The sequence below is a fragment of the Cryptomeria japonica genome, chromosome 3 (assembly GCF_030272615.1).
Source record: "Cryptomeria japonica chromosome 3, Sugi_1.0, whole genome shotgun sequence".
In the NCBI taxonomy this organism is placed as follows: domain Eukaryota; kingdom Viridiplantae; phylum Streptophyta; class Pinopsida; order Cupressales; family Cupressaceae; genus Cryptomeria; species Cryptomeria japonica.
The window spans coordinates 33,889,540-33,912,899 of NC_081407.1; positions in this window are offsets into that span (position 1 = coordinate 33,889,540).

A 23,360-nucleotide genomic window follows, 5' to 3' on the forward strand; every position below is an offset into this window, starting at 1 on the left:
ATGACTTCCAAGCTCGCTCATCTATTTATTCAAAAGTATGAGAGATTTGAAGCTATAATATAGCTCTCTGATTTGCCACATCTCTCTTACTTATTTCCACCACTATGACTATGTGGCTACTCTCTAACTCCATGAATCGACACATAAACAGTCCATAAAAAGCAATACTATGAATCATTATTTACTAAGTAAAATTATAATGACTAACAACACTTACCTATTCAAATAGAACTCTCTCTCTCTCTAAATATCACATGCCTAATGACTAGGTCTTCCTTATATTTAGCATGTCTACTAAATTATTGCTATATTACTAATTCATAACTTCTATGAATTAATATCTTTTCTTATTAACTAGGTCGATACCTACACTCCTATTTTATATCGACTTCTATACTCCTATTAAATATGGGGTAGTTCGATGTTATCAAACCCCTTAAATTAATTCCTTAGAAAGTGTAAGTGTAATGGGGGGGTCGATAATATATTAAGCAGATGCTAAAACTAAAGCATTCCCCACGTACTTGCTAAGGTGGCGGTCAAAACACATAGGCGTTGAATTGAATAAAGGGAATGTTAATTCATTAAGCGCTTAGCGCTTACTTTGCAAAGGAGGGGAAAGGTGGCGGGTTTAAGTAACACATAACCTCCATATTAAATGGGGTGATCGCCCCCTTACCCCCTTTGACCATTTCGCATGGTATTAAAGGCTTTAATAAAGGTTGTGGCCCTATTTTAAAGGCAGCTCGATATAATATATAATATTTTAGTATATGTGTATATATAAATTATATTATATATATCAAAAACATGAGTATTAACCAACATAATTAAACATTATAAATATATTTAAATATATATTAGTATATGTACATATATAATATTTTATATATATAGATATATTAATATATATAAATCGAATACATATATCTATTATTGATGGATATATATACTCTAACCACATATATACATATATATATTCATCGATTAATATATAGATGGATAGATATGAAAGCCTAAAGACTAAAATCTATCATAGAGATTTAATCCATCATTCCAAACAAGGATACACATACCAAGACATATCGACACTTCACTAAACATCACCAATATAAAACATTACCCAAACGACAGAATCACTACCCAACTAATCCAACTCAACTTGGCCAACTAGGTGGTGAGTGAGTGATAGCTCAAAAAACACATATATTAAGATTGTCGAGCCAAATTCCTCTCTTGAGTGATACTCTCCCTCTTCTCTGGAGTATCATTCATTTCCTGCATCCAACTCAACACATTACAACAGTAGTCAGCTATTATTCAAACATAATATTTTTCATCTTTAAATATTCAAAATATAAGAATGATTGCACATTCATTTATCCAATTTCCAAATATATTCAAAGCATATTCATGTGCTTACAGTATTTTAACCAAAACAAGTAAAAGTAAAAAGTAATGTCAAAATGGGGTGTAACACAGTCGGAGTACAGGAGTGGCGATCTCTTATCCAATAGACCCTATGTGACATTGCCAATGTTTCACGCATACCTCGGTCTTCACAGATCATGCATAGACCTCAAAGGAGTGTCGAACGACATGAGGATCTCTTCGACTCAATTCAAATAGAGCTAGAGATCAGGCGAGAAGAGGGGGAGCGACTACAGTGTGAGCTAACAAAGTCTCAGGTAGAGTCAGCCATGTATCAAGGTATAGTCATGGATCGAGATCGGAGGAGTTCTTCTAGGAGTCACTCGCGGTCCTCATCCCATTATACACCCATGGGACCACCACGAAAGGGACTCGAGGGCTCGAGTAGTCACCAGCCATAGATAGTGTTGATATAGCAGAGACCACATTTTGTATCCAATGGTCTATTTTGTTTATGGTGATGTATCTTAAAACTTTTGATGATATATATATATATATATATATATATATATATATATATATATATAACGATCTTAGCCTCAAATGAGTTCTTTTAATTTACAAAAACAATGAATGTATATATTGCTTTGATTAAAAGTAAAAAATTTGGAAATGTACATGTATGTCTAATCTAATTATCATGTGATTGATTTCTCAATACCTCATGATTAAATTGATACATGTGTGATCTAATCAAATAACTAAGTATTTAATTAAATACAACATTGATGATATAAATAAATGTGTTTTAAGTCAAGGAAAACATAACTATTGTGATGTAATTAAAGGTTTAATTAAACACAACATGATGTATCCTAACTCCAAACACATGAAGGAAAATTGCATGATATACTAGCACATAAGAATGTAAATTCCTAAAAATTTACACCATGAATTCAAGACAACCAAGAATTTAAAATATGTTTGTCAATAATGAAGCAATATAGATCAAATGTTAATAATTTAATACTACATGCATTAATGAAGACATGCTACCATAACATACAATTCTGAAGAAGAAAAGAAAGGAAGAGAAAGGAGAAGATTAAGCATAGTATCTATGAAGACGCATGGTGTTTATGGGTTCCTTAAGAGGCGTAGCTTCCACATCTACTATCTTGTAAGCACCTGAACCATAGACCTCAGTGATGATAGACGGTCCAAGCCAATTTGGGCTAAACTTTCCTCTTTCTTCAGGTGAAGCATTCATGTTCCATTGATTCTCATAGAGCACAACGTCACCCACTGAGAAGGAACATTGAATAACCTTATCATTGTAACTTCATTGCAAGGATTTATGATATGCTTAAATATGCTCAAGAGCATTTATATGTCGTTCATCAAACATTTCAAGTTGTTGAAGGCATTTTATCGATAAAAATTGTTGTTGACTGTACCCTTAAGAGATATTCTCAATGAGGGAATCTCTAACTCCAAATGCATAATAGCATCATCACCATAAACAAGATTGTAAGGAGTAGTATGCGTAGCTATGCGCACACTTGTTTGATAAGCCCAAAGAGCATAAGTCAACTAGGTGTGTGAATCCTTACCATGTTTGTTTACAGTCTTACGAAGAATTTGTTCTAGAATTTTATTAGAGGACTCAGCTTGGCCATTAGATTGAGGATAATAGGGTGTAGAAAAACGATGTTGAATATGGTATTTTTCAAGAAATTTTTTCACATCTTTGTTCTTAAATGAAGTCCCATTGTCAGAGACCAAAGTGGAAGGGATGCCAAAATCCATCTTTGTTCAATTTTGGGTTTGCCGGTTTAGCGTGCAGGGTAGTTTGTCTAGCGCATACGATAGGAGTGTTAGCGCATAACAAACACTACGTATTTTTAGTGTCTAAGTGCCAAATAGTAGCGCAGTCAGGGTGTAGGTTAGCGCATAGGGTAATTTTAGCGCATAGGGTTTGTATAGCAACGCAAAGGGTATGCTAGTTAGCATGTTGGGCAAACAGGGTAGCACAAATGGTATGTCAGTTAGCACGTAGAGTAGATTTACCGCATTGGGCAAACAAGGTAGCGCTAATGGTATGCCAGTTAGCGCGTGATAACAAAATGGTAGATAAGGTGTGTTTTATAGCACATATGTGGAAAATTTTAGCGCATAGGTGGCAACTTAGCACTTTGGAGCCCTAATTTAGCGTTAGGGTAAAAGTTGGAAAAAAAGCGGCGTGAAAAAAAATGTGTCGTGAGTCAAATGGATTGGATAGGCCGTGTAGATGTCGATATGGGTTCGTCGATTGGTCTAATATGGTTCGTGATCCGATGTGAGTCATGTTTTGTGATGATGTCTAATTCTGATATGTTGTTGGATTACGATACGAGTCTGTAGTCGATATGGATCTTGTTTCGATATGGGTTGACTTTCAATATGAGTCAAGTTATCGATATGAATCAGATTTCGTTATGGGTCTTTGAGTCCATTTGAGTCTTGATTTCGATATAGGTATTATTTCGGTATGGATTTTGATTTTGTTATGGGCCTAATTGTAAAGCGGAAAATCGCGATCGAACCCTAGTTGCTCTCCCCTCTTCCAACTCCAAGGAGAGAGAAGGGAGGTTCACTAGGGTTGATGGTTTTCACTTAAGGGAGAGACTTTACATTCAAAAGAGGGGTTGAAACCCACAAGATCCAATCCCACACAATGCAAGATTGGATGCTAAATGTGTTTCAAGGGTTAAGAAAGCAAGGCTACCCTCTTTTGTAAAGAATGTTGATAGAAGAATTAAGCTAGGAATGCATAGAAAGTGACAAAGATTCGCTTATAAACTGAGATAGGGATATAGGATGAAGCTGCGGACCTAGAATTAGCAGTAAAATGTCGATACGGCACTGTCCTGCAAATTTGAGCAAAAGTTGACAGGACGATGGCGCCCGGCGTGCACACGGTCCTCCGAAAAATCCGCGAAACGAAGGGGGATCTGTTCGTCTCTGCACAAGGATTCCAGATCTTCAATTTCAGCCGCGTACCTGCAACCTACACACAGAAAAGCGAAGACGATTGGGGGGTTAGGGATTAGGGGTTTGCGCCCCGGTTTTGGAATTAACCAAGAAATGAGAAATTGTTGTAAATGTAATGTAAAACAAGTACTAATACCTTGTTGTAAGGATGTTTGTATCCTTATGTGCGAAGGTATAGATGTTGTTGTTTGTTGTATGTTGTATGTTGTATGTAGCATGTAGTATGTGATCTCCTCTTCAATGGTTGAATCCTTGTCTTGAATGCAACACTTAGCCTTGAATGGAGACTTAGAATGATCAATTGCTTGAAGGAATGCTTGAATGCTTGAATGCTTGAATGCTTGAGTATAGTTTCCACGTTTTTTCCATCATCTCTCCTCTCTTTTCCAATGGGAGAGGCAAATGTAGTTTATATACTTGCCAATTAGGGTTAATAGACTGATTTTCCCGACTTTAGGCCGACCAGGAAAGTTAATTTTCCAATTTGCAAACATAAAGACCCGAAGTCCAAAAGAGACCGGGCCCAAAATAGGACCCAGGGACCAGGGCGCTGGGCGCCATGGTCCTGGGGACCAGGGCGCTGGGCGCTCTGGTCCCACCTCCCGGGACAGCAGGGTGCAAAGGAGGTTCAGGCCAGGGTGCAAGAAAATGCAGTTTTTGGTGTCATAATCAGGTTCCGGGGTCTCAATTCAGGTTGCGTGTTGCGTCGCCATCGTGAAGACCGAAATGCAGTCGAAATTGCAAGTGTCACAATTTTAGGACGCTACATTTAGCCCCCACTTTAGCAGGAGTATAAGCGTACGCTCATACTTCCGGTAAAGTACAAGGAAACAACATTGAAAGACTTTCACCACGTCAAGGAGGCAAGATACACCACGCCCCCAGTGGACTAAGGATCTTACGACTTCGATTGACAAAGTAAAAGGGAAGATCACGAGGGAGAACCATGACTGTGAGTAGTAAGGTTCCCTCACTATGAGTCATGCAAGAAAGATATCAAAAATTTTCAAGGCAAAGCTAAATTTGTCAAGAAATTTTCAAGTATCTTGAAAAGATATGAACGGGATGTATGCCCTCCTACGTTAAAGCGATCGCACATGCCTCACCGGGGGTGATTGCTTTAAGGTAGTGATACATATAAGAAATGAGAAAGGAGCACGTTATCACAAGGATTTAGCCCCCAAGTGTGAGATAAGCCCAAGGATAATAGACACAAAACACAAAGCACAAGGTGACTTCACTTTCCTCGGGGTCAGTATGCTGTATGATAATTCATGTATATCATATGTATGTATGCATAATTGTTCTTCATTCCCCAATCAAGGAAGGTCACCTAGAAGAAGGGAACACATGTGTCTTTTGAGTCAACATGAGAGAGATCGAGAGATCTCAATGCTTTGCATCGTCCTCAAGTAGACAACACTAAGGACAACAAATAGAAGAATGAGAATAACATATAGAAGAAGTAACAAAAGAGAGGAGGAGAGAATCTGCTATGCTAATGTAACTAGTCTAGCACGTCATCTACCCCCCGATCTTGCTGATCAATGTTTCGGGAAGGTAGGGAACACGCTAGAGGAGGAACATCCAACACAGCAGATGGAGCTATCACAAGATCCAAACAAGGGCTATGTTCATATCCCAAGCCGCGGTGTTCTTGTCTAGGAGCTAGGATAAGTGCCTTAGAAAATTCATTAGATAAATGGTTATCAATATCAACAAGTTCATATTCACTATCAGAATGAACAGGAGAAACATTTGCATCATGAATAACATTTTCATCTATATCATCATCAAGATTTATAAAAATAGGATCTTTAACTCGCACAGGATCAAGACCATCATGCATCTTATGTTTAGGAGATTTAGGCTCAATTTCCGGCTGAGGAGAAAATGGAATAATGCTTGTTGAAGGTGTTTTTGGAGATTGCAAAGTTTGAGAAGCAGCTCCTTGAGCCCTAAGACGACGCTTTCGTCGGCGTTCACATGCAGAACGATTTCGTCTAGTCTTAGTAGGAAGTGGAGAAGATTGAGGAGGAGGAATGTTCTCATCCTTAGCACTTGGGTGTTTAGGTTGTGGTCTCTTAGGTTGAACAATAGGAGAAGAGGAAGGTCTCTTCTCTCCATAAGAGGAAGGAGGAGGAACTGCTCCATATAAGGGAGGAATATTTGGTTTAGGAAGGAGACCAAGTCCATCATGACGAGGAGGTATAGGTCTACTCTTAGGAAGTTTATTAGATATAGGCATAGTCACATCCATAGGAATGGGTTGGGAATCTTCTTGAGGAAAGACATTAGTTTTATCTTTCAAAGGAAGAACCTCCTTCTCAAGAATGATAGGAATATCAAGTTTGGGTGTTCTAGGTTCACTTAGAGATAGGATCATATCTGTTTTCCACTTTTGATAAGATTTGAAAAGATGATCACTTCGCGAAGGAAGAGATTGGAATTGTTTAGGCCAAAAGTAATCTATAGGAACACTAGAAGTTCTTTCAGCTGGTTTAAAGAGACTATGATTGACAGTAACAACTTCACCATTATGGGGAAATTTCAAACACTTGTGAATAGGAGAAACAATAGTTTCATGGAAGATAGCCAAGGATAGCCAAGCTTCACACGAAATTGTTCGGAAGATGGAATAATAGCAAAGTTCACATCAAGGGATTTGTTATGGACCTCTATAGGTAATATAATAGAACCAATTGCAGGAGAAGAAAATGCATCAAATAATTTCACAATCACATCTGTTTTGTCATAAATCACTTGATTCAATTGCAAAGTAAAAAGAAATTCTTCAGTAATGATATTAACCATGCAAGAAGGATCAATAAGCACTCCACGGCAAGGTGTATTTTTGACTTTTGCAACTATATATAAAGGACCATCAAGTGCCCTGATAGTTTCAATGGAATCAAATGTGATGGAAGGTTCTTTAGGGATTTTCTGTTGCTCCACAAAGTTAATCACATTCGGAGTCATAGACACAAGATCATCAGGTGAGACAAAGGAATCAGTAGTATCAATCGCATTAGAGGTATGAGAAGGCAATGGATCAGTAAAAATCTGAAGATTTTGGTTAGGAAGAGCTACAGATTTGTTGCCTTTATCATTCACACCAGAAACAGAGATAGTATTATTATCAATCAAATCTTGAATTTTACCCTTTAAAGAAAAACATTTTTCAGTATCATGCCCAGGTTGACGATGAAATTGACAAAAAGATTTGTTATCAAAATAAGGTGAAGTAATCTTTGCAGGATCAATTTGCCTTATAGGAGGAAGAGTACGCACATTTTGTTCCAATAATTTATTCATAATACTATGCAATGATTCATTCAAAGGAGTATACTTTCTTTCTTTCTTGAAAAACTTAGAAATAGGAGGCACACCTGATGCTGCATTCACATTGTTGTTGATGATGTTTTCATTGAATTTGATGGAATCTCTGTTCAGTTTAAACTTTCCAAATGGTTGTTGACTACTATCACCCTTATCACTCGGAGCCATAGGATGTGATTGTTCCATTTGACTCACAGTCAGTTGATAATTGTGAAGAGTTGCACACAACTGTTGGAAAGAAGTAAACTCAGAAAACATAAGTTTGTCTCGAATGTCTTTTTGTAAATTAGAAATAAAGATTCTTTGAATATCATTGTCAGGCACTGGAAAAGAAATTTGAGCATACAAATGCTTATATCTACCAATGAAATCAGTCACTTTTTCTTAGACACCTTGTTTGCAATGCATTAAATCAATCAAAGTAACTTTAGGACTTATATTGTTTTGAAATTGTTGAATGAAAGCATTTGCAAGTTGTTCGAAAGAAGTAATAGAATAGGAAGGCAACGAGCAATACCATTGTAGGGCTTTGTCTCTTAATGTTCTAGTAAACAGTTTTGCAAGCAACCTTTGGTCATAAGCAAAATCAGTACATATTGTTTGAAAGGTCTTAACATGTGTTAGAGGATCACCCTTACCATTATAAAGCTCCAAATGCAGGATTTCAACATGTTTAGGGGGGATAGCTTGAACAATGTCAAGAGAAAGTGGGCTCGCAACGTCAAATGTGGGCACACTAAACTTAGATTGATTCATAGAGGCAATTTGTTGCTGTAAAGAAGAGACAGTTTGTGCAAGATTGTTAATGGTCGCTTCAGTCGAAGAGTTCATATTAGACGTGTTAGATTGTGATGGAGGTGTTATGTTATTGAAAGAAGGTAGAGAGTAAGGTGGTGGGACACTATGATAGTTAGTCATAGGAGATGATTGGATAGGAGGAACACTACAAGGAGGAATGGAATGGTTAAATGAATTGCCCCCTTGCATCATGTTCATTTGTGGAGATATAAGAGGAACACTCACTGAAGGAATGAATGAAGAAGTTGGATTGAATGAAGGAAGAGGGTTGATCAAAGAAGAGGGATTGCCCCCATGACTGGTGATCATAGGAGGAATGTCTTGTGTTGAAGTAGTCATTATGTTTGATGTAAAAGTAGGTATACTAGCAATAGAAGTCATCAAAGGAATAGAATGATTGTCTTGAGTAGGAGGTTGTGTATAACTTAAAGTTTCGGCACAACTTTTCATAGGCATCACATTTGAATCCACAATGTGTGCAATACCACGCAAAATATCAATTCCATTCTTATCACTTTGAAGCATACGGTTTAGACCCTCAATTAAAGGAAGAGCTTGACTATCAGGGTATTCTTGAGACATCCATTGTCGAAAATCGTCAAATTGGTTATCCAATTTTGAAAGTTGTTCTACAGAAACCTCATGGAGAGCTTCTTCATCATTAAGAGGATTAGAAGAATTACCCATGTCCTCGTTAAAAAGACCATTCAAATTAGGTTCCATCTCCTTAGTAATTAAACCTTGGAAGGACTTAATTCTAAGGCTTCGTCTAACGGGAATAGTGTAGGTAGGGCTTATTGTTGTAAAACTCATGCACTAAAGAAAGAGAGAAGATTTTGAATTTTAGAGGTAGCAAACTTCAGTGAAACCAGCCAATCTTCCAGATTTAAGCTGTTAAATACAATCAGGAAAATCTCCCGAAATTTCAGAAAAAATGTCCGGGACCGTGGCGCTCGGAGTGCACACGGTCCTCGCAACTTTTTTCGAATTTTGCAGGGATGAAAGTTATGATGATTTTACAGCTAACCTGAAAAAATTGAGTGATTTTACGATCTGTAGATAGGCCAAATTAAATTTGCAATCTCGAAATTGAACCCTACCAAGATTGTCGAAACATGCAAAATTTGAATTTTGAAAAAGAGAGGGAAACTAAAATTTTGAATTTTATGATTTTAGAGGGAATACCAAAAGCAATGCAAGTTTTGAAATTTGAAAGTTGACTCAATTTCACGCAAAATTCAATTTTGAAAGCGGAAACCAAAGTTGTTGTAATTAAGCACTTAATTTCAAAAGTCACAAATTGCAAAAAATTTGGATAAATCACTGAAATTTCAAATGAATGATAACACACTTTTCAGATTTAGGACTGTAAGAAACACAATTTTGACACAAATTCCAATTTCAACAGTTTTTGAATGATTAGAAGCCTCAATCACAGCAATCGCTAGACCAACTTTGACTGTAATTTTGAAAGTGTTATAATTGATAAAATCAACCAAAATTCTGGATTTTAGCAGAAAAATACAGTAAGATCTAGCTCCCGAAATTTCGGAAAAAATGTCGGGGACGATGGCGCTCGGAGTGCACATGGTCCTCGCAACTTTTTTCCAAATTTTCAGGGATGAAAGATATTATGATTTTATTGCAGAATCCAAAGTTACAGCTGATTTGGAGATGTTTTGATCAGTGAAATTGTCGAACAAAGGTTGAATCAAGAGGGTTTCAAAAATTAGGGTTTTGACACTTAACCACTTAATTTTCAAAATTAAAGCACAAATATGAATTGATAATTTGTAATAGAAGGGCAGATCTGAAACAAGCATTTAACAATTAAACATTTCACAAGTTTAATTACTTAAAAAGAAAATTTAGGGTTTTTATGCAATTAACCTCTAGAATTTTGCAAAAGATCAAACATGGAAATGTAACCAAGGAATCCAATTTTCAGATCTAACTATGAATAATCAGAAAGGATGTTCACGTCGGGTTCACCAAAATGTAAAGCGGAAAATCGCGATCGAACCCTAGTTGCTCTCCCCTCTTCCAACTCCAAGGAGAGAGAAGGGAGGTTCACTAGGGTTGATGGTTTTCACTTAAGGGAGAGACTTTACATTCAAAAGAGGGGTTGAAACCCACAAGATCCAATCCCACACAATGCAAGATTGGATGCTAAATGTGTTTCAAGGGTTAAGAAAGCAAGGCTGCCCTCTTTTGTAAAGAATGTTGATAGAAGAATTAAGCTAGGAATGCATAGAAAGTGACAAAGATTCGCTTATAAACTGAGATAGGGATATAGGATGAAGCTGCAGACCTGGAATTAGTAGTAAAATGTCGATACGGCACTGTCCTACAAATTTGAGCAAAATTTGACAGGACGATGGCGCCCGGCATGCACACAGTCCTCCGAAAAATCCGCGAAACGAAGGGGGATCTGTTCGTCTCTGTACAAGGATTCCAGATCTTCAATTTCAGCCGCGTACCTGCAACCTACACACAGAAAAACGAAGACGATTGGGGGGTTAGGGATTAGGGGTTTGCCTTTAGGTCAAACCCCGGTTTTGGAATTAACCAAGAAATGAGAAATTGCTGTAAATGTAATGTAAAACAAGTACTAATACCTTGTTGTAAGGATGTTTGTATCCTTATGTGCGAAGGTATAGATGTTGTTGTTTGTTGTATGTTGTATGTTGTATGTAGCATGTAGTATGTGTTCTCCTCTTCAATGGTTGAATCCTTGTCTTGAATGCAACACTTAGCCTTGAATGGAGACTTAGAATGATCAATTGCTTGAAGGAATGCTTGAATGCTTGAATGCTTGAGTATAGTTTCCACGCTTTTTCCATCATCTCTCCTCTCTTTTCCAATGGGAGAGGCAAATGTAGTTTATATACTTGCCAATTAGGGTTAATAGACTGATTTTCCCGACCTTAGGCCGACCAGGAAAGTTAATTTTCCAATTTGTAAACATAAAGACCCGAAGTCCAAAAGAGACCGGGCCCAAAATAGGACCCAGGGACCAGGGCGCTGGGCGCCATGGTCCTGGGGACCAGGGCGCTGGGCGCCCTAGTCCTAAAGGACCAGGGCGCTGGGCACTCTGGTCCCACCTCCCAAGACAGCAGGGTGCAAAGGAGGTTCAGGCCAGGGTGCAAGAAAATGCAGTTTTTGGTGTCACAATCAGGTTTCGGGGTCTCCATTCAGGTTGCGTGTTGCGTCGCCATCGTGAAGACCGAAATTCAGTCGAAATGCAAGTGTCGCAATTTTAGGACGCTACACTAATTTTGTTATGAGTCTGATTTTGTTATGGGTCTGATTTCGTTATGGGTCTGATTTCGTTATTGATTTTGATTTCGTTATGGATTTGATTTTGATAAGGGTCTTGTTTTCGATATGGGTCTGATTTTGATATGGGTTTGATTTTTGATATGGGTCTTGTTTTCAATATGGATTTAATTTTGATATGGGTCTTGTTTTTGATATGGATCTGATTTCGATATGGGTCTGATTTTTTATATAAGTCTTGTTTTCGATATGGGTCTGATTTTGATATGGGTTTGATTTCGATATGGGTCTTCATTGATTGACTGAGTCCTGATATGATGCACTAATTAATTCATTGATTGATACGGATATGTTTCTGATGTGTTTTTTACATGCTTCACGTTTTCAAGTTGATTTGTTTTTAGTTGTTGATAGATTTGATTGAATCAAGAGTTGATGATGCATGTGTTGATTTGCAAGTAGATCTTGGTGTACTACAATCTCGGGAGTGATTCCCAAAGCCATGGACACTTATCCCGTGCTTGTAATGGGCTGATAGAGATGTTATTGAGAGATGTGGGTTATCATCTTTACTAGACATGCCCCTGTATATCATTAATCGAGGGTTACTGACGACTTTGGAAGAGAGGTGGCACAATGATACAAACACCTTTCATTTGGTGACCGGTGAGATGACAGTTACACCATAGGATTGTTATTGGCTTTTGCGGATTCCTATGGTTGGCGCTTTGCTACCCTATGAGCAGATCGAGGAGGGTGGCATAGAGGCTCTCCGTCATATTTTTTAGGATGATGAGATTAGTGGTTAGGAGATCTCATGGCAAGAGTTTTTGGATTTGGGTTACGCTTCATTGTCGTCTATATTAGCAGGTTTCACTCGTGGGTTTCTGTGTCCCGACCATAGGTCAAAGGGACTAGCCATTGGATGGGGATTGGTTCTGGAGGATATGGTGACACGGGGATGCAGGTTTGCATGGGGGTCATGCATGTTCACCTATACAAAGAGCTCCACCAGGTAGTATATCTGGGATACACTAGTCTATCAACTGGGGTGACATTATTACAGGTGTGGGCCCGAGAGTGTATACCAGTGTCGAGATCACTTGTAGACAGGGATAGGCTAGTTGGTCGGACATATGTAAATGGGTATACAGGTGTATTTGTCCAGCGTAAGCTGGGAAAACTAAAGCATTGGCGGAGGGCGTTGGATGATATTGATATGGTCATCTGGAGACCATATATGGATTATGAGGTGTGGGCAGAGGATGGGCTAGAGATGCCCTATGTATATATGTCGAGGTACCTAATTGGGCAAACACCCTTTATTATTGAGCAATTTTTGCATAGTCGTGTTCATTGACAGTATGGTACACAATAGGGGATACCACAGGGAGCCTATTTGTATGCTCATCGGTGACAGGATGTGTCAGAATGGGGGCCTACCCTAGGTAGTGAAGAAGTTGTAGGTGAATACATGTCCCTGGTGGGACAGATCTGGGATTACAGGGTCGGGGTAGTGGATGTTGGGATGATAGAGGAGTTCTCACCTACTTTGTGGCACATGTTGTGGCACGGATATCTAATCCAATGGAGCTATTACCAGCTTTTGACAATGATGAGGAGGAGCAACCACAAAGGCAACGGGGTCCTAGATGAAGAGAGGAGGATGAGGGAGAGGAGGGAGGAGATGGAGGAGGAGGTGGTGGTGGAGGAGATGGAGGTGGTGAATGAGATGGAGGTGGAGGTGGTGGTGGAGATAGAGGTGGAGATAGAGGTGGAGGGGTGGTGGAGATAGAGGTAGAGGGGGTGGAGGTAGGTGTGGTCTCATTCTTGATGCAGGTGGGGATGGTAGGATAGGTGCGGTGTTAGTTGTTCTGGGAGGGATAGAGGATGACAGGCGACATGCCCAAAGGAGGAGATCTAACTTTCTACCTCCACCAGCACCTTGGACAGGGATAGGTGTAGGTGGGACTATGACACAAGTACCCATTCAGATCAGGGTGCCCACCCACTGACAGGATTCGCAGATTAGAGCGCTACAAGTCTCAGTGTAGGAGCTGCAAGCATAGGTGTTAGCGCAGCAGTGACAGATTACATAGTTGTAGGAAGAGAGGGATATAACAGTAGAGCGTCAGGGTCAAGAAGAGGCCCTTGCTAACAGGTTAGAGAGAGCCTTGGCCGGTGCCCCACTCTGAGACACACTGAGAGAGATACTGTACTCGGCCAAAGAGGTCGAGTATTATAGGCATTTGTACGAGGAGATGGTCCCCCGAGATCATAGAGCTCCTAGTTATGCTACAGTGGTGTTTACTGGATCCAGACGTAGTCATATGAGGACAGAGAGAAGAGGTGTTACGGGGCCTGCTCAACGTGATCCATCTAGTGGAGATCTAAGAGCTGGGAAATCTGCTGCTAGTCCATCTACCTCAGGAGATAGTCATCCTGAGAGACTTGCTTTCTTGTATTGATCACTTTTGTTGTACTGATAGACATGATACCCCTTGTACATTTTGACATTTTTGAGATATATATATATATATATATATATATATGTATATATATGGCATTGATTTTCTCTGATCCACATGTGATGTGTTATTGATGATGATTGATTTATGATGCGCATTATTTGGTATGATCATACTGTGAGGATGATTAGATGCTTAGATAATAATGATGTTCTTGATCTCTTAATGTTGATTATTATATGATGATGTGAATGCATGATTCGTGATGGAATGGGTGATAATGTGATGATGTATTGTGTTTACTCTTATATGTGATGTGATGTTATCTGAATGTTTATGATTTGTGAGATGTATCTTTGAGATGTAAATGATAATGATAATGAGATGAGATGTATCTTGAAAATGAGATGTATGATAATGATATGTATCTTGAAAATGATATGTATGATAATGATAATTGTAGACACCTAAAATTGTCATGTCTAATTAAATAAATATTTTTATTTATTTAATTATTTTAGCCTAATTCTTCTATTAATTAAATAAATCTTTATTTATTTAATTAATTCATTTATCCTCTTCTAGCCTTATTTCTCATTTAAATAAATATATTTATTTATTTAAATAATCTTTTTCCTAAATTAAATAAATATCTTATTTATTTAATTATCCCACTTCTTCTATTAATTAAATAAATCTTTATTTATTTAATTAATTCATCAACCTTTTCTACCCATGACACATGTCATTCATCTCTTCATTCCTACACTACCTACTCTCTCATTATTTTATTATTTTCTCTACCTACCCTCTAATCGTAGCCGACTATTTATCTTTTACACCTCTTAATCTTATCCCTCCATTTCTTATGATGTCTTCTATATAAGGAGATGCTTCCTTCATTATCAAACCCTACCCAACTACTCTACGCTTTCGAACTTTCATATGCGATCAAGCCTACTTGCAACCACATTTCCGTTCTTTGTTGAGCTCTTGTGCACACATAAAATCTGAGAGAAAATATGTCAAGCAAGATCAATGGAGATAGGAAGAATGGAGATCCAAACCCTATTGGACATGTGATGGTCAAGAACATTATCAAAGGTTCGCAATAAAAAAATCAGGAATTTTTTTATGCAGGTTTGGAAGACCATCAGGACTGTCCAGTAAAAATTTCAGATTTTTTGGATCAATTTTGCATTTTATATGAATAAAAATTAATTTTTGGAGCAAATTAGCAATTTTTTTGGATTTTCTTACATTTTTGGAAATTTCTTGAAATTTTATAGGTGGTCTTTTTTTATGATGAATCAGATCTTTGAATTGGTTAAAAAAACGCATTGTTGAAGGTCCCTATTTCACAAAGTCTTTTGGATCTAAATTTACCTAACTTGTGTGCTTGTAGGAGGGGTATTATTGCAAAACTACTAACAAAGCTTTATTGTAGAATTTTGGCAAGGGTTTTTTATCTTTATTGTGTGCCTTATTTTCATAAACTAGTAAACACTTCAATTGGTACACTAAAATTGAACCAGTGTCTTTTGTGTCTTGGGCAATAGGCTCTTTTTGTTTCATCTTTAGAGGGTCTATCTCCCCGTGTGGTCATTATGACTACTAGTGAAGAGAGAATGACCCAAGTGGTAGCGAGAAAAAGCCATCCTCTTTCGGACCACTATAAACAATTGTATCCATGGTGAAAGCCATGGGTAACGTGTGTTGATTAGTTCATACCAACACTATGTCTCCCCATAAACCCGTTTGATCAAATTTATTTGATCAGTTGTAGGGCATAACCCCTATCGGCTGGGATCCTTCTGTATTTACAGAGCTGAAAGTGCCGCATGTATGGCCACACGAGCGGATGCCCTTACTAGCATCTTTTTGTTTTAGAAGCCAAAATCCTTCTAGTTGTTGGGTCAGGAGGTCGGACCTCTAGAGCTACCCACACACATACGGTTCTTAGTAGAGATACAAAGTTTGCCACGGGGAGTTTTCGTGGGGACTGATGCTTGGCTGCCCCGGAGAAGTGAGTGTCGATGGAGTCAGTGGGGTCAAGCATCTAAGTATCTGCTCTGAATAGCATAGCCTCGAGGGAAACCCCATGTGGGATCAACAACTATTGTCCTGGTCAACCATAAGAATTGTGCTCGTCTCATTTTGAACAATCAAACATCAAAACATTGTGTCTTCAAGTGTATGAAAAACATTTTTACATCAAACAACACACTTTTCTTTGATTCATTTTAAGTCTAAAAACTTGCAAACATTGAGTCCTCATCAACATTATGTCCTCTTGTCATGAAAAAATAGTCAAAAATTCAGATTTGGTCACAACAAACAACTTCACAAATTAAAAAAATTTACAGTCCAACAAACAAGAGCAATCAGTTTCAGAATTCTTGAGCTTCCTAAGTTATTTCTCTAGGTTTTCATCTAGAATTCAACCTATCTTTGGGTCTCACAAAGTCTATCATTGCTTTACATCTTGCATTGCATTCACATTTGTCTAAACTTGAGTCAAAAGGTCACTTGCTTGTCCTCATCTTGCTTTGTCAACATACTACATACAACAACATTTTGCTAAGTGGTCCCTCATCAAGGTCTATCACCTTTGGGTCTCATTTGGTCTTACTTAGAGTCAAGGTCAACTTACCTCATCAAGAGAAACTATCATCTCTTTGGAAGTCACACCTACTCTACTACATACATACTTGGTCTTACGCTTTGGACATTGCAAGTGCACCTCAGATTCATTTACATTCCATCCAACTCTTGGTCTTCCATACCCTTTCCATTTTCATCTAGTCTCACACATCTTTGTCAAGACCTAGTTCATGGTTGAAACCCATTTCCAAAAATCTAGGAGAGAAGCTAAAGAGGCTCAAGAGTCCGCAAACATGAGTGCCTATGAGTATGACAATGATGTATTTTTCAATTCTCATCATACTACATTACCTGACATGGATGCCTATAGAAACATTCCAAATGTTGAGAACATGGACAATATAAACAACAATGATACACACAATTACGATATGGACAACTTTTTTTGTACATTCAACAGAAGTGGAAGACTCCATTATGGATCCCCGTTTCAATCGATTGGTTGTGGAAATAATAAGGAGAGATAGACAATATTTCTTACAAGTGATGGCACAAAGTGGAGCCAAGATCCCTCATGATTTTGATATGTCTCAAATAATGGACCATCGACCTTTGCAACAACCTCACCTCAACATGGATCAAAGGAGGCCTAATAGTGGAGGCAATAGAGGACCACATATGGTGCCTAAATCACGATCATATTTGTTTCAAAAACCTAAGGTCCCACATACACATGGTCAAGCATATAATACTCACCTTCACAGACCATTATGGAAGTCTTATGCAAAAAAATACTCAGTCACATGCCAATTCTAAGGACCAACCACCAAAGCAATTGGATATCCAAAGGCATGTTCAAAATTTGAACACAAGGAAACCCCACGTAAAATTTGGGGGCAACGCATTAGAAAAAACTCATGACATGCCTATAGAGTATGGTATACATGAACAAAACAAATATTCCATTCCTCATCATGACTCTATAACAAGTGGTTATTATACACAAAATCACTATAGACCTCCTCCATATGAACATGTGTATGATCAATACCATCCATATATGCAACATACTCCTTCTCCACCCGGTGGTTAAGGAATGGGGTATGGTCCAAGAAGTTGGTCTCCACCTAAGAACAATTTGGAACAGCAAATAAAGGACTTACAAAAGAAAATGGAGGACATAAATACACCGAAGCCAACTTACACAATGAGAGACATATGTCCCTATCCATTTGACAAAAGCATTCCAATGCTTCCATTTCCTACACACTTTGTGACACCTAAATTTGATAAGTACAGAGGAAAAGGGGATCCTAAGGCACATATAAGACAATTTTTCATAGCTTGCATTGAGGTAGCAGCAGAAGAGAAATATTTGATGAGATTATTCCCACAAAGCTTAGGTGATCAAGCTATGGAATGGTTCTCCCAACTCCCACCTGGAATTAAGTCCTGGGGTGACTTAGTAGAGGCATTTATCCAACATTTCTGATACAACATAGAGACAGACATATCGTTCAATACTTTGTACAACACCAAACAAAGGGATGGAGAGTCTTTTTCATCATTTTTACAAAGATGGAGGAATCTAGCCAGCAAATGCTCTTATGAAATTCCACAAAAACAAATGGTAGAGATGTTCACCTAGAATGTTAACAAAGACATTGGTTATGACTTAAGAAAAGCTTGTTTGTCCACCTTCAAGGACGTCATTGGAAAAGGCTTAGCAACAGAGAAGGTCCTAATTGAGCAAGGCATCATCAAAATATTCAAAGAAAACAAAGAGGACTATAAAGGAAAGGACAAGCCAAGATTTTGGAATAAAAACAAGAACACAGTCAATGATGGTGTTGTGGATGCCAATACAGTGCGACCTAAAATCGTTTTTTTCCAGATCAAGCTCTACAAACAATCAGGTGAATACTCAAACAACTTCAAAGTCACGAAGGAAGTACACCCCATTGGGAGAACCACTAGAATCAATTTTCAAGAAGCTAGTGGCAAACAAAATAATAAAAATCCCAGATCTGACTCCATATGAGCCAAAGGTTAAACCAAATTGGTGGAATGATGATGAATATTGTGAATTTCATAAGAGAAAAGGACATAAAATAGGAAATTGTCATCGATTGAAGAACATTATACAAGATCTTATCGATAGAGGTGACATTGAGATAGAGGGATGCTCATCCAATCAAGAACATGAAATGTTTAAAGAACCATTCCCAAAACATGACAAGGGAAAAGCTAAAGCCACAGATGACCAAACCTGTTACTACTTATCAAGTTGCCATTAGTTTTTATATCCAAAGTCATACTATATACTCTAGTTGGTTAACTCTACCGAATCATGCAGTCGGTATACATAGAGAAGTGGATATGCACAGTCTAATCGGTTATAGAAGAAAGTAGTCACAGAGCCCAATATGCACTGAGCTGTCTACCGAGCAGCAAAGATAATACACCAAGATGACATACACAGAGTGAAACATGCTACCAGATTCATTGAACCTGGACACACATATGAAAACGTGTTACAAGATCGAGGCACATCTAACCCTTATCACATTGGAAATTGCACTTAAAGATTGTGTATGATTTTGAGATCAATCTAACCAATGAAATATTTTGTATAGTTATTCATTCGAGGAATCATGTTTGAAAGATCGAAGCAATGAATAGGATCACTGACATAAGAGATCTATTTATACAACATGAGTTAAGGGTGTATGAATGAGAAAAAGAAGACTGTTACAGAGACATAGAGGTCACCGAGACGGTTTTCAAAGAATAGTCAAAGAATAGAGTAAATAGAAGGGTTTACGGAGGTATGCTAGAAGCAAGGTAATCTATTCTGAGCACATAGAATCTGCTATAACATTTATGATGTAAAGTTGTAGATAGTTGTAAAGATTTTATTGAGCATTTTGAAGTTGTAAGAGAAACCTTTAACAGGGTAAAAGACTCTAATCAAGTCTATAAATTGAACCAAGTGCAGCATTTAGATTAAGTGTTATAAAATCCTTTAGCAAGGTAGATCTAACAGATCTTGATACTCCTAACAGGGTAAGCTATCAGAAATAGCTAAACATGTAGCTCTAACTAAGCACTCTTTATTATTGCAGTAGTGAAGTTGTGGGTGCCATCCCCACCGCAGTTTTTCTCTCTAACCAAGAGTTTCTACGTAACCAAAATATATGTGTTATGGAGTGAATCATGTATGATTGTTATCTATTTGTTTTAACTTTATTTTATGTTATTGCACTATTTGGTTTATGCATAACAGTAAAGTCATTATTCAAGAAAAGTTTTGGAGTACTGATTCACCCCTCCCCTCTCAGTACATTAGCTTTCCATATTGGGCCTAACAAACACAACTATACCAGAGCATCATATAACTATGATTCAACTATCAATCACATCTCGATGGACAATTATGTCTCTACCATTATCATCAAGGACAGATCGTCAGCGAATTCTACACAAAGACCCACGATTGTCCTAAAAGGCATTGGATCTTCTTCCGAGCCAACCTCTGAATGTAATTTCACAACTCGTTGAGGTAAATTCACCTTGCAAGGTACTCCAGCTAAAACCACCACTTCCTCATCAACCAAACCTGAGTATGACCTTGTAGAACAGTTAGGGAAGACACCCGCGCTTATCTCCATCCTTGAGCTCTTACGCATATCTTCTACACATAAAGCTTGTAACGTCATAAATTGTACGCACTTGCTAAAACGGTACAATTTAACACCTAGTTTAGCACCCGCCTTGGCACAGTTGCATTTTGCATTTCATTTCCCCTTTAACACTTAATTAATCAAATTAATTAGGTCTAAAGGTTCTATTTCATCATCTTCCACATCACAAAGTCGGGCCCTTTCATTAAAGCATGCCCCTTTCATTTTATTCCTCCAATACATCACTTAATCAAAAACCCTAATTAGGCCCTATTCTGAGCTTGGGGGCTTGATTTCGGGGGTCAAAACATCTCGAAATCACCTGTCACTTCGGGATTCTCTCTAAAATCATCATATCTGACGGCCCTGAAAATTTGGTGAAAAGTTGTCGGGACCGTGGCGCCTGGAGTGCACACGGTCCCGAACATTTTTCCTGAAATTTTAGGAGCTCGATCCAATCATAAAATAAAGCTTAACCCCAAGAAATTGGCGGGATATTCGATCTCTAGGTCGACCAAAAGACAAAATTGCGACCTAGGGTTTCATACATAAGAGCTCTCTTTCTTCATTTGAAAGGATCGGATTTTTGTTTCCAGGAACCTCATATGCAGTGAAAGAGCAGATCTTTGAAGACTTCAACATCTTACAACATCCCTCTATCAAGCATTTATCAATTCCATTCATCCATTTAGGGCTTGGAAGACATTGAAGAACAATAGGAGATTACCGACTGAAGATTGGCTTGTACCTCTCCCTTGAGGGTTGGGTATGATTTCATGTTGTTTTCATGTCTTTGCATAAAGCTTCAATATCTCATTTATTCATGATTTAGATCACTTTGCATCTTGATTTAGAGCATTTACATTATCATTTACAAGCAATTAGGGTTTACTTTCTAGGTTGCTCTAGTTTGCTTTCTTGCATTTTAGGACCTTGCACACACACTAGGTCTGCACACACCATACATTTTACAAAACAACTTGGCTATTCGTGGAGGTGGAAATCACCGAAGCGGGGGTTTGACTAAGGCAAAACCCTATATAGCCGCCCATACACCCTTTTTCAGATATAAGTGCAGGTTTCGGGACTCGGACGACGTCGCAGGATACAGATCCGGAGAGAACAGGTCGAGACAACACTCTGTATTAAATTGCAGAGTAGAAGACTGGGACAGGGGCACTGGGCACCCTGGTCCCTGGGACAGAGGCGCTGGGCGCCCTGGTCCTCCGGACAGACAGCTTTCCGACAGTGTTTCAGAGTGCAGAACGACAGTTTTCGGTGTAGTTTTCAGGACAGTGGCGCTCGCACCCCCGTCCCGCACATTTTCAGTCCGATTTTGACTCCAGGTACACATCTGCATTCTTATTTCATCCTTGTATTTACAGCTTTCCATTGTTTAAGTTCAATTCTGTAATCTTGTTGTTAGCTCATACTTGCATTTTAGGGTTAGGAATTGAACTTGCATAATCTTACCTTTCAATTACAACAAAGGAATAGAAACCCTAATAGGTAGCCCGTGGCTCTCTCTTTCACAAAAAGAAGTAGCCAATTGTGTGATACCTCTAGGCTCTTTCGTATTCCGTAATGTGTGATAAAAGGTAGGATTAGGGCATGATAACCTAGTCTCGCTTTTTCCCCCACACATTTTTGGTGAACCCGACGTGAATCTATCATTGCTTCTTCTTGCATTGCATCTATTAGATCTAGATCTAGATTTAGTGTGTTTTCATTTCATTTTCATTAAAAAGAAAGAAAAAAAAAAGAGTGTGTTTCTTTGCATTGTGTGTTTAAATTTCATGCAATTTTTATTTCAAAATGTCCGACTTTTATTTGCAAAATGTTCATGCTTATGATGATTATTATGAGTATAGCCAAGATGAATTAGATGAAGCTTTAGATGAGTTTTTGAACCCTAAAGATGCCAAACCTTCATTTTACCAAAAACTCATAAACCTTGTTACTATGCCATTTCGTTGTGATGAGAAAGATAAGTTGAATGAGTCCTCTCAAGGGTACATTCCTATCAACTCTTCCACTAAATCTAGTAACATGGTTGTTTTCAACAATCCCCTCTATGAGGAGATGTCTCCTTTTGAATCAAAAGATAAACCTTTTAATAGATATGATCATGCTTTTTTGGATGATGCTCTTGATGACTTTGTGGCTTTATCGAAATCTTTAAACAAGAACAAGACTTCTAAATTAGTTAACATGATAAACTTGAATGAGCATAAAAAGCCTCTCTTTGAAGTCCAAGGAGCTTATCCTTCTCCCACCTTTCAAGGTCCTAAATCACCTCTCCTTACTGTCCAAGGAGGGTATGATCATGATTCCTTTCGTACTCCGAATAAACCAATCATCACTGTGCAAGGAAGAAAACCTATAAGTCCTTATAATTATGCCAAGCAAATAACTAGAGAGAGTTATCATGCGGTTGCCCATACTTATCATACCAGAAATAATAGGCAGCCTAGTCCTCCTCCTGTTATCCCAGTTTCCCTTCCGAATCCTCAACCGATTCTTCCACAAGCTCCACGTATTTCACAAGTTCTTGGCAAGGAATATGATCTCATAGAACAACTTAAAGCTACCCCTGCTAAGATATCCCTTTGGGATTTGATTCAAACTTCTTCCGCTCATCATGGAATGTTACAAGACGCCTTGAAAGATTTGAATGTTCCTCCACCGAATACATCTAGTAATATAGCATCTTTGGTTAACTCTGCGATGAATCCTAAAGCTCAAATTGTGTTTACCCAAGATGAGTTGCCTACTAGTGAAATCC